Genomic DNA, 18775 nt, shown 5'->3' on the forward strand with positions numbered 1-18775 from the left:
TAACGTTCGATCCGTAAACAAGAATCCCTCCCGTCTTTCGTTAGCCATCGTTTTAGACGCCTATGAGTTAAACCAGTGGCTCATGCGAGGACTCGGCTGTCTGTACTATGTAGATTTCCGCTGTGCAGCCAAGCAGGGCGAACGAAGCCACTCCAAGACGCCTTTACTGACTTGCATTAGGCTGAATGCCCGGGAGTTTCCCTCCGCGTGTTCTTGGGATAACAAAAGGGGAACGAATGAGCCGCGCTATTCCTTCCGTCAATAATACTCCAAAGCCAGTCTCTCCCCAAGCTTATTTTCTCTATAGCAACAGCGCATGGAATTGATGTATAGGCAGGGAAAGAAAAGAAAGAGCCGAGCTAGTAGGGCGGCACAATCTTTCGAGAGCGCCATCTCGGGGTTTCTGTGCAGAGAGACAGCAGCGCTTCTCCCCTCTCTCCACTTTAATCCTCGGTCCCTTCTTGAAAGGTTGGGCACGACGAGGTAAGCGACAGCTGGTCTTTTGTTTTTTTTTTTTAACTAAAGGCTTTAAATTAGTGAGGGAGCGGGTCGAGATTTAAAGCTGTATTGTTTAGAGCGGATGAATGATTTAGGAGTGCAAAGCTGAAGCGAGATGAATGACAACATCCAAGATGGATTAACCAGACGGTGGCCCACCGAACCCTCTTTTTTTGCCCGATGTTCCAATTTTTCTCGCTCTCTCCTTGAAAAGGGTCCTTTCCTTCCGCGGGCGCTCTCGGCTTGCCTTTGTTTCCTCCTGAGCATGCAGAGGGGCGCTTGCGGTCCTCCTGCTGCTAGGGGGCACTGCCGCCGCCGCCCTGCCCAGGTGTGCTCAGCTTTTCCCCGGGGAGCTGTGGGAAATGGGGATTGACGAGGCCGCGGAGGCTGTGACGGCACGTGAGTGTGACTCGGAGTAGCGGGGAGGGGTGGGGGGTTACTGGTGCCGGCAGTGGGGGGGCTCTCTCTTTCTCTGTCTCTCTCACTCCCGGCAGGCTGTGCGCGTGGCTCTCCCGCCCGCAGCTCTTGTGTGAGGGGTGCAGTTTGCGGTCGGACACTCTCCGAGGTGAATTCTCTTGTGGATGGGTTTGGCTGTTACGCCCCGGAGGAGCATACGGCAGGCAGTCAGGCAGCAGCAGCGGTAAGAGGCGCCGCTTTCCCTCATTCTCTCGGCGAGGTTCTGGAAGCTGCGCTGCTGAGGGTGGGTGTGTGTATGTTGATTTTATAAAGGACTCCTCTGCTTTGTGATGTCACAGGGGGGGGGGGGCGATTGCCCCTTCCAGTTCTGGGAGTGCGCGCCGGAGCTTGGAATATAAGCTCCGCTCCTCGGTGACGTGCGGTGCGCCTCTTCATCCCCGTCTTGTGATAACACAGTGAGCGCGTTAGGCCTGCTTTAGCTTTTTTGTTGGGGGCGGGGTATGCGTGTTAAGTGTAAACTGATGTGCTGCCCCCCCACTCTGACTTTAATTTGTTTGAAATATAAATGACTTGGAGTCCCCTCGGACAGGAGTAACCTGGGTGTCTCTCCTGTCGCCGGTGTTTACAGCCTGCTGCGCCTGCGTAGTGGGTGTCTCTGTGCGTGTGTGCGCGCGCGCGCTTATTGCGTGCTCACGTGGCTGCGTGATGCGGAAGGAGAGGGCGGTGCTGGGAGAGCCGGAAAAGCAGCTGGTGGGAAGTTAGTGCTTGATCTTTAGCTCCCCGTGGAAGAGCCAGCGGTTTTGGACAATTTCCTGTTCTCTTCTCGGGCAATAGCAGCAGCTTCTTGATCTTTAGTAGGGTGAGAGTGCTTGGCTGTGGAGGGAGTTGGGGACAGATTCGTCCCGGCGGGGGTGGGTGCACGGCCCTAGAGGGATTTCTTCAAAACATGGTAGGAAAAACAAGTTTTCGCCTGGGTTCCCCTTGTCTTATTTGTTTAGACTATATGGGGCAACGTGCTTCGGGTCCGTGTATTCACGCCAGAGAGTGGGTTGGGGCTGGAATGTGGAGACTCATGCTTCACATGCTTAAAACAGGGGCCACTGGTCTAATGAAAACTGTTGTCCAAGACCTGTGTGACAGTTTAGACACTCCAGCAAGAAGCGATCTTTGCTACAAATCTGCTACCCAGTGCATTTGAGAGATGGAAGCCAACACAACCCTCGTTTACGAAAATAGCATTGTGCTACGTCCAAAATACAGCCATTTGTGACAATGACTCACAACAAAAATAAACTGTTCATTTGTGGTATTGTCCAACATGGCTGCTTCAAGGATATCAGCTTTAAAGTATTTAAAAATAGAAGAGTCAAAATTTACAATTGTAAATGGGTAGCAGGTATGTAAACTTCGGCAAGATGTACAAAGATTTATTTTAAAACCACCATCCATCTCTTATTCTTGGCACTTAATTGGGAGTATGAAACTGAGTTATTTTTTATCTTTCAGGTGTTCCATAGAAGAGTGGACACACACCTCCAAAAACTTGTAGTACCACTACCTTTTATGAGCACAGTAAGGTATGTCACTGCCTTTTTGTTTTGTAGATGTAGATCTTAATGGTTATGGTTACCTTCTTACCAAAGACATCAAATGATCTCTATCCCCAATACTAGCTCTCCTTTATTGTTAAAGTAACAGGAAAGCTGTAATGTTTTACTTAAATTTTAACTTGCCCACAGAGCTTTCACTGAAGAAATTTAGGAGGCTGCTTAAAGTCTGCTGGCCAACCAAAAAAAAAAAATAGATAAGCTCAAGTCTTTTGCAGCACAGGCATCGTTCACCTGCATAATGCTGCATATCAGGAAGCTAAGTCAGAGGCACAAAACTATAAACATTTCTTCTTCCTCCTTACCTACCACCCTGACCTCATAGTTGAAATAAGGTGCTGATCAGCAGCAGCCAGGTGTGTTCAGTGATCTGAAGCAAAACACTTGGCCACTGTGAAAAGTCCGTTTTGTTTATAATTTGCCATGATGCCTTCCCATTAAACCTAGCTAAGGGCCTGATTTTAAAAAGCATTACATGCTTCAAAGGTTCCTCTTTATCCCCTACACTCTTTAATATTTACCTCCTACCACTATGTCAACTCCTCATCAACCTCAAGTTAATACACTTTCTCTATGCAGATGACATCCAGATCCTGATCCCCATCAAAGAATCATACTCAAAAACCCTTGAATACTGGGAATCCTGTCACCTAGAAATCAAAAACCTCCTCAACAGCCTCAATCTGGTACTAAACTCCGCCAAAACTGAAGTATTACTCATAACTCCTGATAACAATCTCACAACCTCTCTGCCAAACAACCTACAAACCACTCATGTAAGAGATCTAGGTGTGCTAATCGACAATAAACTAAACTTCAAAGCCCACATCAATAAAACCACCAAAGACTGTTTCTATAAACTGCAAGTTTTAAAAAGGATAAGACCACTCTTCCATGCCAAAGACTTCAGAACCATCCTCCAAGCCCTCATTTTCTCAAAATTGGACTACTGCTGCTCCACTTTACTTGGCCTCCCCTCCTCATACACAAAACCGCTCCAAATGGTCCAAAACGCAGCAGCCCGTCTACTGACAAACACTAAGAAAAGAGACCATATCTCCCCAGTGCTACAAGACCTCCACTGGTTACCAATTCATTTCAGAGTCATTTATAAATCCATCACCTTGATATACAAAATCATTCACCAACATACCACAATCGATCTACAAATTCCTCCCCGCTTCCACAAATCCACAAGACCGACCAGGGAAGCCTACAGAGGATGCCTCATTGTTCCACCCACGAAAACCACTAATCACAGCACCTTAAGAGACCGAGCCCTTTCCACCGCAGGCCCACAGTTATGGAACTCCATCCCTCCAGAACTCAGAAACGAACCATGTCTCCTAACCTTTAGGAAAAGACTCAAGACATGGCTTTTCAGGCAAGCCTTCTCGAACTCTACCTAAGATGCACCATAAACAAACTCTCTACTCAGAGACTGTACATATGAGACACCATATTTATATTGAACTTTTGTATATAATTATTCTCCTCTATCTCTTTCTATTTCTTACATTCCCAGTTCATTAGCCCTTGTTAATTGTAACTGCTTCTCTTCATCATGTTATTTATGTTTTTTGGTTGTATTATCCGCACCCCTGTTTTCTGTAAACCGACATGATGTGAACGAGTTCATGAATGCCGGTATAAAAAAACCTTAAATAAATAAATAAATAAAGTGGGTTTTACACATTGAAATGCACTTTACCCATGCAGGTGGGCTTTTGGAAATTGCTACAGTATATGTTATTGAATTGTCCATAGTTTATACAAGTGTAAGTGCACTTTACACGTGTAATTGGCTTTTTAAAATTGCTCTGATGGTATATTACATTTACATATGTAACTCCTTTTTAAAATTCACCTGTAAATGCTGATTTGCACACAGATCACAGTGGATGGAACTTGTTAAACAGAAATAGAAAGAATTGGGAAAGTAAAAAATGAATTTTTGCACTGTAAGGATTTAAAAGTAAAGAAAAAGCAAGTGAGTGCTTACATCTCGGTGACAGGATATAGATGTGAAACATCTACCTTATAAATGGGCTCTGACTGACGGCCCGCAAATGCGCAGTAGAGAGCAGCTCTACCGCGCATGCGCGGGCGAGCACGTCGGTCAGAGCGTAGCGTGCCCGAAAAAAAAAATGGCACTGGATCCTGAGGAGCGGGAGGAGCAGTAGCAGCGGCAACGACGGGACCCCCCCCCCCCCCCCCCCCCGGTCTGCCAGTTGTGGATGAGCTGACGGGGGGGGACTAGAGGGGGGGAGGGGGGAGTGGGAAGGAAATGGACCGAAAAAAAATGTTTAAATGTAGCTTAACGGCTAGTGGACTTGTAATAAAGAAATCTTGAAGAAATGCAAGTATTTGAAGTATGTTATAGAACTCTGAAAATTAGCTAGAAGGACAAGATCTTAAATACAAATACTTTTTAAATAGCTGACGCGAGTAAAAACCACAAGATAAGCATGTGGCATTTTAGAGCACCCACAGCCACTCGCATATGTCACGGTACACAGGGAAGAGCCGGCTGTGCAAAAATGGGCAGGCAAAGGAAGAGCAGGGGCCGGCCAGGCCAGCGCTATTCCAGCGTGCGCCGACCAGCTGCCAGCGTGCGGGACTTACTGCTGCTCCTTTGAGCAGGTACGTTCTACAACAAAAAAAAAAAATAGGTTAGGGTGGGTTTAGGGGTCGGGGTGGAGAGGGGGAAAAGGGAGGAAGGTTAGTTAGGGGGGATAGGGACATGGGCAAAGGCCTGATCGCATCACCGCACTTTTTTTTTTTTTTTTTTTTTTTTTTTTACAAAATACCTCCCCCCCCCCCTTGCACACGGGTGTTGGATTTTATAACATTCGCATGTTAACGCATGCATGTTATAAAATTGGCGTGTCCATGTGTGCTTATCGGAAACGGCGTACCCATGGATGCCTGCACGTTCATTTAAAATTTACCCCATAGTGCATGAGATGATGGAAGAGCCCTGGTGGGGGACCTGATCAAAAGGAGAATGAGGTTTGCTGGTCATGTACTTGAAGGTTCTGGTGGCAAATTAGATAATCTAGAATTGGAGAACACAAAGGAGGACAAAAGAAAGAGGAAAGCAGAGAGCAGTCTGGGTTGATGACATTAAAAATGGTCAAGATCTAGAATTGTAGGCAAAACAGAATTGGAACATAGTTTCCAGCCTTCATGTCTAAGATTACACTTGAGGATGATGGCTAGGCTAAACAGGGCTGGGAAAAACTTATGTGCTTAAAACCATGTGTCTGCCACCAGAGCCACACTGGCTTCAGGCTAAGAGGACGGGCCAAGGAATGGATGAGCAATAGAAGTTCCAGGGCCAGAAAGAGCAGCAGTGGTCCTGGGCTGGAAAGATCAGTGGCCCCCAAGCCAGGAGCAGTCACTGGGGTACAGAAACAAGGAGGACAGGTTGACAGGGAAAAAGTGGGAGGAGAATGGGAGAGCAAAAGAAAAATGGGACAAAATTAGTTAAAAAAATAAATAAAATAAAAGCTGTGCTGATAAGTTTGGCATGTGACACAGTGTCTCTAATGTGAACTTGATATCATTAATACAAGCATATTGTTCGAGGCAGGCAAAAATTCTTGATTCCTATCATGACCATAGAATAACCTTGGGGAAAGGGAGGGGAGATTTTTTTTTTTTTTTTAAACTGCTTTATATTCCAGCTTTGCAGGCTTTAATTTCTTAATTGGTCCACTTTTTTCAGTTGCTTCACTAAAACAGTCCTCCATAAAGCTCTTTGTGTATTTTGCAAGCATATTTGTTTCCTTAGCATTTGGGTCTCGCCCTGACATCAGCCCGCTAGTATACTCTATCTCCAGCAGATGATGGACATGCATTTCCCTTCGGAGGGGGGATTGCCTGTGAGTTTAAAAAAAAAAAAAAGTTTGGAAAGGAAATGTCTGTAGCACCGCTTGCCTCCTGAGGTGATACCGTGCAGTCCCTCCCTCACGAGTGCCTTAATCTGGTATCCTTGACTGGTGTGGACCTAAATTCCAATTAGCAGTTGAAGGCTGAGAGAGGTTTGGTGATGAAGGCTTTAGCGCACCCCCTCCCCCCCGGTAGCCAGAACCTGTTCCTGCTCTCAGCCAAGGAGGGCTGAGCTCAGGTAAATGTTTTTAACTTTTGAAAAGAGAAAAAAAAAAGTCAGCGATAGAAAAACAGCAGGAGAAGGATTGGTATCCTCTGCATTTGGCTGTCCCATTCATGTTTCTTGGGAGTTCTGTGAGGAGAGAGTGCAGGCACGGTGGGTTGAGCAGCCGTTTGGCTAGGCCCCACTTCCTGAATTCTCCTATTTTTGCACGCGGTAGGCCACAGGATACTTTTGCATGCTTTTTTTCTGCAGACTGTCTGTGCAGACTGTCTGTGTGTTCAGGTGTGTGCCCATTCTCATTTGTGCATGCAATTGGGCGTTTTTCCTTCTGGACGCACATTTTGTGCGCCCATTTTAGGTGTCCAATGGGTCGAGTGGCCAATGCGTGTGGGCTTGGACGTGCATCCAAGCCCTTTTCAAGGAGAGAGCGAGAAAAATTGTAACATCGTGCATCCATATTAGGCACATTTGTACGCAGAGGAAAGCTAGGCACGAGCTTTCTTCGGGCTGTGCACTTATAGCATGGCGCCCGCATCGAAGAAACCTAAGTACCTATCTATCTGTGCTGCCTGCCACAACAGAGCCATTCAGCCGGAGCTTTCTTTAAGCCTGTGTCGGTGCTACCTGGATGCTCAGGGAGATTTGCCTCCTTCCGATTTTGCTGATGATGGCCCAATTCCTTAGTCTAAGGGGAGTTGGGACCGAGGGAAACACTACAGGGGTGTCTCCTCCCCTGATTGGTCCACAGGTCGAGTCCTCAGAGGACATCAGATTTGGGCCTGTGGGGTCAGGAGTAGAACCGACCTCCTTTTTCCTGGGTGGAATTCTTCCAGAAATTGCAGACATTTCTCCAAGGCCGGTCTGCTGAAGCAGCAATTCCTGCTAAGGTAGGTCTAGATGCTCCGCGTGCTCCTCCGCCTGTCTCTACGATCAAGCGCTGTAGAGCAGTGTGGTCTGACAGAGCTTGAATGCAGGTGGATCAGGATGATGACGATTGGGGCTTTTCTCATGCGGAAGAGGATATTCCCCCAGATTTGGAGCCATATAGAGCTCTGCTTCATTTCTTTCAGAGAGATAAGATGCCCAGTCTGATATCTCAAACCCTGAAGACCCTCGGAATGGCCTGACTCCTTGGGGACTCAGAAGGATCCTATTTTGGTCATCCTGTGCAAGGCTTCTTGTTTCTTTCCCTTCATGGATGCAGTCCAGGAGTTGATTCACCTGGAATGGAATGCACCAGAAGTGTCCTTGTAAAGGAGGACGCGTCTTAGCGGGTTTATACCCCTTAGGTCCGCAGACCAGAGAGCAGTTGTGTTTCCCTTCATGTATTCTGTCATGGAACATAACACCATACAGGTAGAGAGAGGTAGTGGTATGAAGGATGCTCAGGATAGGAGAATTTAGACTATCGTGAAGCTGGCCTTTGAGGCAGTGACAATGAACTTGCAAATTGCTTCTTGTTGCACCTTGGTAGCTCGGGCTAACTTGTGTCTTTGTCAAGAGTCTGGCAGTATTGGGTCCAGTTAAGGACCTATAGTAGAACTGGGGGGGGGGGGCACCACCTTGGCTGAAGTGGGCTGTGATTTGGTACGCACAGCCACCAGAGTGGCTGCTTCAGTTATTGCGGCCAGGCAACAGCTTTGGCTGTGCAACTGGTCCGCAGATAGTATTTCAAAAGTCCAAACTGACTAAGCTGTCTTTCAAAGACTCGCTTTTGTTTGGCAGGGAATTGAAAAAAATGGCAAGTAAATGTGGAGAAACTCACATCCCGCATTTGCCAGAGGATAAGAAGCCAGTTTCCCGGACTTCTCAGGCAAGTGACCGCTCTCAAGACCTACCGGCTTTTTCGGTCTTATAGGGGAGGTTCTTCCCAGAGACCCCGTCCCTTTCTCCAGATTTCAGTCCTTTTGCCCCCGAGGTCCTCGAAAGAATATGAGCTCCGGAGGTGGAGCCCCTCTGTCTTCCCAATGAAGGTTTGCAAAAGAAAGGTAGTCGTCTATCTCAGTTTTATCATAGGTGGGCTCAGATTACTTCAGATCAATGAGTTCTCAGTGGTTTGGAATAGCTATGCTCTAAAAAATTTCTTTGCATTCCTCCGGATGCCTTCATGGTCTCTTCATGCAACTCCCCTCAGAAGAGGGTAAAATTGGAAGTGACATTACAACAGCTGTTGATTCTGAAAGTAATGATTCCCGTTCCCGAATCGCAGTGAAATACAGGCCGATATGACCAAGAAGGAAGGGTCATTTCGGCCCATACTGGATCTCAATGGCATCAATCGACATCTACAAGTCATTCATTTCAAGATGGAAATGGTGTGCTTGGTCATAATGGCAATTCAAGCAGGGGAATACCTCATGTCTTTGGATCTGATGGAGGCGTATCTGCATATTCCCATCCAGCAGGAACATCAGCTTTTTCTCCATATTGCTATCTTGGATTGTCATTACCAGTTTCAGGCCTTGCCTTTCGGACTAGCCACATTACCCAGCACCTTTTCCAAGGTCATGGTAGTGGTGCAGCTGCCCTTCGTAAGGAGGGCATTCTAGTTCGCCCCTGTCTAGATGTCTGGTTGATTCAAGTCAAGATATTGGAAGAGAGTCTTAGTATTTCCTGCAGGGTGGTTTCCTTGCTACAGGAACTAGGCTGGGTGGTGAATCTGGCCAAGAGAAATTTGTAGCCATCTCAGACCATGGAGTATGTCTGGGTTCAATTCGATACAAGGCAGGGCAGAGTGTTTCTGCTGGACGGATCCACTCATTGATGCTGCGAGGCTGATCCCTCTGGAACTCTATTCGTCCGACCGTGTGGTCTTATCTATAGGTCCTGGGCTTGATGGCTGCCATATTAGAAGTGATTCCCTAGGTGAGGACACACATGCACCCTATTTAGTGTGCCTTGCTCTCCCGATGGAGTCCGCAGTCTCAGAATTATGCAATGAGGCTGCTCCTTCCGTTAGAGGTGAAATCTCAGTTGAACTGGTGGTTACATGTGGACTATCTCCGGAAAGGAATTTCTCTGACGCAGGATTGATTGGTCCTCACAACAGATGCAAGCCTCTGGACCTGGAGGCTCACTGTCGAGAGTTGGTGGTGCAAGAGTGCTGGAGTGCAGTGGAGCAGCAGTGTAACATCAAGAAACTGGAGGCACGAGTGGTTCTGTTGGTGTGCCTGTGGTTAGCTGAACAGCTAGAGACTCGGTGGCTTAAATCAATCATCAGGGTGGAACCAAGGGTCAACAGGTGTCAGAGGAGATAGATGCACTCATGGTATGGGCAGAGCAGCATCTCCTAAGCATATCTGCCTCTCACGTTGCCGGAAAGGACAATATCAGAGCTGAATTCCTCAGCAGGAGAATCTTGGACCCAGGAGAATGGGAGCTCACAAACTAGGCCTTTTTCAGCTCCTGGTGGACCGCTGGGGACTACTGGATCTAGATATATTGCAAACTCCAACAACGCTAAAGTTCCATGCTTCTTCAGTTGCAGGAGGGACCCAAAAGCGATGGACATACACTCCTGTCCAGGAGTAGCCACATGGCGCCCTGCTGTACGCATTCCTGCCTTGGCCTTTGATAGGCAGGCTAGTATAGAAGTTTGCAAGTGAAACCAACATCGTCCTATTTAGTGGCTCTGGATTGGGCTCCAAGGCTGTGGTACACTGATCTCCAGAGACTTCTGGTGGGCAGTCCCCTCCGGCTGCCGTCTCGGATGGATTGCTATGTCAGGAGCCCATTCTGCATGAGGATCCGGGTTGATTCTGTCTTAAGGTTTGGCCATTGAAAGGGCTTGCTTGTTAAAGTGCAGTTATTCACCTTCTGTAATTTCCACTCTTCTTCAGCCTTGGAAATCTTCTACTTCTCTAGCTTACGTTAGAATTTGGAGGGTTTTTGAAGCTTGGTGTTCTCAGTGTGGTACTCAACTGCTCAAGGTAGATATTCCTTTTGATTTTGAAATTTTTACAGAACCGTTTGCTTAAGGGTTTGGCCCTATCTTGAAGGTTCAAGTTACGACACTGGCTTGTTACAGGGGAGGAGTCAATGGGAGTGCCTTTGTCTTCCCATCTGGATGTGTCCTGTTCCTTGCGGGGAGTTAAATATCTTCATCCCCCATTGCGGTTTCCAGTGCATTTGTGGCATCTTAACTTGGTCCTTGAGGTCTTGGCAGGTCCAACTTTATAAGCTACTGCGTACTCCTTTCCTTGCAGCTGCTTACTTTGATACCAAAAAAACTGTCTTCAATCTATTTGGCTTATCAGGTCTCTGAGATGTGGGCTCTTTCCTGACGTGAGCCTTTTCTCCGTGTGACTCTGGGTGCGGTTCAGCTTCGAACTGTGACTTCCTTTTTGTCCAAAGTGGTTTCGGTCTTTCATTTGAATCAGTCCATTTCTCTGTCTGCCTTGGACAGGGTCACAGATGAAGGTGAGTACATCCTTTTGCATTCTTTGGACGTCAAGTGTCATTTACTGCTTTACTTGGAGGTGACTAAGACTGTTTTAGAAGTCTGAGCACCTGTTTGTGCTTCATGGTGGAGGTAAGCAGGGAGCACCAATGATACAGTCAATGATTGCCCACTGGGTAAAGGAGGTGATTACGGCAACCTATATGGCTGCTGAAGTTGCATTACCAAAGCAGATTAGACTGCATTTCACGAGAACTCAGGTAGTATCGTGGGCGGAACTTCATTTGTTGTTGCCTGCTGAAATTGCCAAGCATCGACATGGCCATCTTTGCACACCTTCACCAAGCATTACTACTTGGATGTTAGGGCTAGGGAGGTCGCCGCTTTTGCACCAACTGTTTTGACAGGGCTGCTGGCAGTCTCCCGCCTTTTTCAGGATTAGCTTTTGTACATCCCACTCGTTGGGATTCACCTACCCAAATGCTAAGGAAGGAGAAATTACTACTTACCTGAAAATTTCCTTTCGTGAAGGGTAGGTCAATCTCAGACCTGCCCTCGGCTGCAGGATTTGGATTTTATGGTTAGCCGTCTTAGGGTGAGCGATGCAGAGTATGATTCCTGCTCTTTATTGATAACTTTTTTTTTATTATTATTATTTATTTATTGAATTTTTCTCAAATTAAATACAAGAATAATCTTGAATAGAAAAACAGGTATTGTTTTACAATAAACCAATAGCAGGATACAAAATTGTTGAACATTCTTCATATACACAATACCATTCAAAGTCCTCAATACAGGGGAGTTAACCAGACACAATCCCAAGGAAATTGTAATACAATACTAATAATAGAAAGCTCAATGACTGATGCGGTGCAGTACATTTAATATTTACGGAGCGCTTTCCTGAGGGTCTACGGGTGGAGGTTCTACCTCAGAACCACTCTCAGGGGTTTTCCCTATTAGGAATTGTGACAACTGAGGAGGGTCAAAGAAAACATAAGAAACATTTTGATGTTTCACTAAACATTTGCAAGGGAATTTTAAAACAAAATGACCCCCTATCTGTTGTACCATAGACCTCATTAATAGAAACTGCTTGCGCCTCTTCTGCGTTGAGCGAGATACGTCAGGAAAAATATTTATTTTAAATCGCAGGAAGGTTTCTGTTCTATGCCTGAAAAACAATTTCAGTAACCAGTCCCGATCAGGCTCTAAGACCAGTGATACTATAAGTGTAGCAGGTATTGCAATGTCTGAATCCGATGTTTCAATTATTGCAGTCAAGTCCATTAGTGGCTCCATTGCAGACTGTATTGCTTCCATTCCTCCCCTTTGCTGGCTTAGATCTCTTCTAGGCGTTGGCAAATAAAATACCTTAGATGTTGGTGGAATGGCATTTTCAGGGATTTTAAGGATTTCAATTAAGTATCTCTTGAACATATCCCGTGGCGAAACAAGAGGAACTTTGGGAAAGTTTATAATCCTCAAGTTCTTATTTCTAATATTGTTTTCTAGCAGCTCCACTTTTAATGCTAAATTAGCATTATCCTTAGCCAGTAAACTTTGAGATTGTTGAATAGAGGTTGCTTGAACTCTAATAGTAGATATTTGTTGATTTAAATCCACTGTTGTATTTCCCAAAGATGTTATTTTTTGTTCCATTTCATTACTTCTTTTAACTATCGGTGCCAGCTGTTTAGATATAGAAGCACGTAACTCAGCTATTGCATCCCAAATAGAGATTAAAGATATCTCACCTGGTCTTTGGACAGAGAGCAGTTCTGGAATTGTTAATTCAGTCCATATAGGCTACTGGTCGGTTCTGAGGTTTTCCTCTCCTCCCCCGTCTCTCATTCTTCTCCTGGTTCCTTCTCCCAAGATGGCCGTCGGGCTTGCGAATTCCTCCCCCACCTCGCTGTCCCCCGCAGAGAAAACCGATTGTACCACTTGGGTCCACGGAGCCTCTACAGCTATCGAGGTGGGTCTCTCATCCGCTGGGTTACCAGGAGGCGTTCCTCGCGCCGGGCTCAATGGTGATATAGAGCCAGGGAGAGAGGGGAGCTCAAATTCCCCTCCCCCACTCTCCAGCGGCTGATTCCCCGGCAAAGGAGTACTGCGGGAGACATGGGCGTCCATGGGTCCCGTGAAAGACTGGCCGGGAGAGATCGCGGGGTAAGAAGCAGTCCTTGGCTTTCTTTTCCGTCCCATAAAGTAATTTCTTGAGGTAAACGTTACCAGGATCGATCGATATTACGAGCCTGGTAGCAGCAGCAAGAGCGAGCGTCCACGTCGACCACGCTTCATTCGGCCATCTTGGAACTCCTCCTTGATAACTTGTAAGTAGTTTCTTTAGCCCTTAATTTTCTAGATATGTTACATAGTGGTATAGCGAAATTGAAAGGGGATAAGGATCAATGGGTGGAGAGAGATGATGAATTAGCAGAAATATTAAACAAATATTTAAATTCAATGTTCACTAAAGAAAGACCCTGGAGAAGGACAGTCACTTGTTATCAAGACTGTAGAAAGGGGTAGAATAGATGAAACTCCATTTATGGAAGATAATGTATGGGAAGAGCTAAGAAAACTGAAAGTGGACAAAACCATGAGGCCTGATGAGGTTCACCCCAGAATACTGAGGGAGCTCAGATGTTCTGGCGGATCCACTGTGACCTATTCAATAGATCCCTGGAAAAACAGTGTAGTGCCCAGTGATTGGAGAAGAGTGGTGGTGGTGCTCCCGCTTTACAAAAGAGTGGGAGCAGAGAAGAGGCTGGAAACTACAGGTCAGTTAGCATCATCTCGGTGGTGGGAAAATTAATGGAGACTGATGAAGTAAAGGATAGTCAACTATCTACAATCCAGTGGGTTGCTCGATCAGAAGCGGCATGGATTCACTAGGGGAATGTCCTGTTAGAAGAATCTAATTGATTTCTTTGGGTAACTAGAGAACTGGATCAGGGAAGAGCACTCAATGTAATTAACTTGGATTTTAGTAAATCTTTTGATACGGTCTCACACAGAAGACTCGTCAACAAAATGAGAAGCTTGGGAGTCAGCTCCAAGGTGTTGGCATGGATTACAAACTGGTTGACGGATAGAAGACAACGGGTGAATGTAAATGGAATCTACTCTGAAGAGATAATGGTGTTGAGTGGAGTGCCACAGGGATCGGTGTTGGGACTGGTTCTGTTCAACATCTTCGTGAGCGACCTTGCGGAAGGGATAGAAGGTAAAGTTTGTCTGTTTGCAGATGATACTAAGATCTGCAACAGAGTGGACATGCCAGAAGGAGTACAGAGAATGAGATGGGATTTAAGGAATCTGGCAGAGTGGTCAACGATATGGCAACTGGGATTCAATGCCAAGAAGTGCAGAGTCATGCATCTGGGGTGTGGTAATCTGAAAGAACTATATGCGTTGGGGAGTGAAGGGCTGATGTGCACGGAGCAGGAGAGAGACCTTGGGATGATAGTGTCTAATAACCTGAAGTCGACGAAGCAATGTGACACGGTGATAGCCAAAGCTATAATGCTAGGCTGCATAGCGAGAGAAATATCTAGTAAGAAAAGGGAAGTGATAATCCCCTTGTATAGGTCCTTGGTGAGGCCTCATCTGGAGTACTGTGTTCAGTTCTGGAGACCATATCTCAAAGGAGAAAGAGACAGGATGGAGGCGGTCCAGAGAAGGGCGACCAAAATGGTGGGTGATCTCCATCGAATGACTTATGAGGAGAGGTTGAAGAACCTGAATATGTATACCCTGGAGAAGAGGAGGAACAGGGGTGATATGATACAGACCTTCAGATACTTGAAAGGTTTTAATGATCCATGGTCGTCAACAAACCTTTTCCATTGGAAACTATTTAGTAGAACTAGGGGTCACGATTTGAAACTCCAGGGAGGAAGACTTAGAACCAATGTCAGGAAGTATTTCTTCACTGAGAGGGTTGTGAATGCCTGGAATGTCCTTCTGGAGGAAGTTCTGAAGACTAAAACTGTGAAGGATTTCAAAGGGGCAAGGGATAAACACTGTGGATCCCTAAAGGCTGGAGGATGGGAATAAATAAAGCTTATCTGGCACGGAACGGCAGTTACTACCTTGGAAAGCTTGCTGGGCAGACTAGATGGACCATTTTGGTCGTTTTCTGCTGTCATTACTATGTTACTATGTTCTTTTTGGCTGAGCTCAGTGTTCTTCTTGGTTGAGAAACACAAATGGCTGCCTGTTGCTAATAATGTTTGAATTTAATCAGGTTTGTTCACAGTTTGGCTGTTCCAAAGAATACTGGTGTGCTGATGTTTGGACCGGACTATATAGTCATGACATCAGCTTTTGCTCCACCTGCTGGCAGAGATGCATAACCCATTCGTTGGGATTGACCTACCCTTTACTAAAGGAAAGGAAATTATCAGGTAAGTAGTAATTTCTCCATTTTTCATGTGGAGATTTGACAGCAATACAGTGCATCAAGGAAGATTGGTATCTTGCACATTTATTTGATCACCTGTGTCTCCATTTCTTTGTTCATTATTCTGATGATTTTTGTCAAGTGATCAGAAAATTATCAAAATACCTGTCGCCTACAGTGGAGAGTAAGAAGAGGTTTTTTATTTTATTTTTATACTGGGTTGTTTGATCTGAAATACAAATTAAACCTAAAAATAGGACTCCATTTTTTTTTTTGGAAGGGGTGGGGCATGTCAATTAAAAATCACATTTTGAACACTTGCTTGGCAAAACTAAAATTTGGAGGTCAAAACTAAGAAAGATCCCTAGTTTTGTAGCATGAAGTTTATTAATAATATTGCTAAATACGTACACACTGGCAAAGTGAAACTGACAAATCATTTGTAATTATAAGTGGGTTTCATAGAGTTAGATTAGAGATAGTGGTTGGAGGGAGGGGTTGTAGTGGCATACCTTCTGCTAATATTGCCAGCAGGGATTGGAGAACAGTTTAGTTGTGATAAGCAAGTAATTACTGGAATTATTTACATTTTTCCCAGCACTTAAGTTTGCATGGGGGAAAAATCCATAAACCATCAAAAAGTGAAGTAATCCCATAGTCATCAAAATTCATAGAAAATGAGAAATAAAAAAAACATTTATCAAACATTTTTTAGTATTGATTGTATTATAGAAAGGAACCAATGCTTCTGCACATATAATAAATCTAATTTAAGTCTCAATCTGTATTAATTTGTAAATTAAATCTTTAATAATAGTCTGAAAATGCAAAAGTTAAAAATCCTTAGTTTCATAGAATTCATCAAAACATTGTTAAATGTCTACAGTCATTGAACGTTATTAAAAGTTTCAAAGTTTTAATGTCAGTTGTAGACAGACCCAGTGAAGATGATTAAATGAAACTGCAATATTCCCAGCTTGATTGTGTATATTGTCCTGACGTCAGTGATTCGACAGTAGAGGAAATTGCCTGCTTCCGGGGCAAACTCCAGTTGGTTCACCATATCTTAATGGCTCAACTTTCAAGTGAAGAAAGGCCGAACAGCTTTACATCTATGGATTTTTTGAAAAGTTTTTGAGGATGTTTAACTCTTGCAAATTCAGAGTATCATTAAAGATTTAATTTACAAATTAATAGATGTTTGAGACTTAAGATGGATGATTGTGTGATACCACATGCTAAAAAAAAAAAAAGTTGATAAACATTTTATATTTCCCATTCTTTCTCTATCGAAAATACATTTTTTGCTTGTTCTCCAGGAAATTAACACGTGTGCCACTGTATCAGTGCTCTAAAGTTGTTTATACAGTGAAAAAGATAAGTTTTAATCCTCGAGTGACATTTTACATTAATGATATCTTGAATTGTATATGCACAAGAAAATATACTTTAAAAAATGTATTTGTGAAAGCGTAACAAAAAAGGAATCACATTTATCAGTATATGACCAAAATATAATTGGCAGCACATTGAAAGGACTTTAAAGCACAAGTTCATTGTGTCGGTCCAGTGCTATATGATGGTCATTACAACATTTTTTAGAAAATTTGTTTTTCCTTATTTTTTCTCCACTTACCGAATGGTAATGGGATTAATGTATTGTATTTGACTTTAATATTCTTTCACTTTTTTGGGTTTTGTTCATTTTTTTTTTTTTTGGCACTGATGATTTTAGCATTTTATAGTTGTTCTCAATTACATTCAGTTTAATTTTCAGGATCTCCCCAATAAATATCTATAAAATAGAATAATTTACTTATTTTGTTTGTCTTGAAAACCAGACCTGGTAGCAGGGCTAGAAAAAGCCCGGGCAATAGGTTACACAGTCATTTAAAATTCAGGGCCTTCCACCAGGCCCAGCTCAAGAAACGGCTGATATCGGGGACCCAGCCCGACCCAAAAAGCCACTATCACTCTGTTGGGTTCCAGGCTAAAATGATGATATGGACCCAAAAAGCAAAGCGGAAGCCGATCAATATTGCTGGAAAGCAGGACAAATGGTAGTGATCGGTGTATCAAGGGATTCTTTATGGGAAAATTCATATTCCCATAAAGAATCCCTTAAAATGATGATATGGCCTGAAGCTATCCCCTTTTTGCTAGGTCTTGTACTAGTGTGCTAGATTGGGAGTGTGGCACTGTGTGCAGTCAGAATGGCCAGAGAATAGATGCAGGCTAGGCTCTGGCTGGTTTTCCATGCACTTTTATTAATATACAATGAAAAAGAAACAGCTCTGCACGCCTTTGCAGCTTATGAACACTTACGGTTTCTCGGTCTGGGCTTTCTCTAGGTTCCTTCATTCCCTGGGGCCTCCTATTCCTTCCTTCCTGGGCCCATCTTCCCAGAAGGCTCCACCCAGACCATGGTTCCCTGTTTGAGGCTTAAGGTGGACTGGAACAGATCTCTGGATCCGGTCTTTTAAGGTATTCTGTGGTTTTCTTATGTATATTCGTTCACAGGGCAATGCTTCCTGAAAGAAGCAGGGAGAGGTGGGGATAAAGCCTAATAAGAGAGGAAATAGCAGGAGATAAAGTGTAAACAACCACAATAACAAAAAAAAAAAAAAGAGCAAAACCCACCCTCTAAAAATTCCTTAAAAAAAAAAGGTAAAGTTAGCAGCAAAATAAGGAAATCCTTAGATTTTAAAAAATGTAGTTTGGTTCCTAAGTTTTCTAAATATTTTTCTAACCCTGCCTATTAGTCATTTCCAGGACTAAGAACAACTGATCTAGTAGACTATATCAGAAGTTCATTTGGCAAGCTGCATTTGTGAAAAATTGTATTTTTAAGCACTGTCACATGATCTAATTTGTTTATATATCGAGTTTTATATACCGTCATTCGGTTTCGCCATCATAACGGTTTACAAGTTTTGATGGAATGGAGTATATTGAGTTAGTATAGACATTTTGATAAAAGGTACATTTAAAGAAATATTAATTGTAGTAAAAGGAACATTTAAAGAAAATAGGTTAAATATACAAGTTCACATGGTTGAGATGTTATATAGATAGTGTTACATATAAAGGATATTATGGTTGAGATAGATGGATACAGAGGTCCATTAACATGGTATATAGTGAGGATGATGTATAATTGTCATTGGGTGATTTGGTAGGCTTTGGTGAACAGCCAGGTTTTCAGTTCTTTCTTGAAGGTTTTTAAGTTGGGTTGTATTCTTAGTTTGGTTGGGAGTGTGTTCCAGAGTTTGGGGCTTCCGAGGGATATGGCTCTTTCACAGATTGATATCAGTTGTGTGGAT

At 44.1% G+C, this 18775-nt stretch overlaps 1 protein-coding gene across 9 annotated transcripts in view; it reads left to right on the forward strand.

Moving 5' to 3' along the window:
* The first annotated feature begins 588 nt into the window (after positions 1–588).
* Positions 589–18775, forward strand: part of TOPORS (TOP1 binding arginine/serine rich protein) — a 38156-nt gene continuing 19969 nt past the window's right edge. The window contains exons 1-3 of one of the 9 annotated variants that reach the window (XM_029615618.1): positions 589–897; positions 2422–2492; positions 17804–17936. The gene's annotated coding sequence lies outside the window, so the exon portion shown is untranslated. Of the gene's footprint in view, positions 898–976; positions 1199–1621; positions 1775–1815; positions 2312–2421; positions 2493–17803; positions 17937–18775 lie in introns of those variants that run through there. The other 8 variants (XM_029615594.1, XM_029615584.1, XM_029615628.1 and 5 more) reach the window with 8 other exon arrangements.

This window comes from Rhinatrema bivittatum, chromosome 1 (assembly GCF_901001135.1).
Source record: "Rhinatrema bivittatum chromosome 1, aRhiBiv1.1, whole genome shotgun sequence".
In the NCBI taxonomy this organism is placed as follows: Eukaryota; Metazoa; Chordata; class Amphibia; order Gymnophiona; family Rhinatrematidae; genus Rhinatrema; species Rhinatrema bivittatum.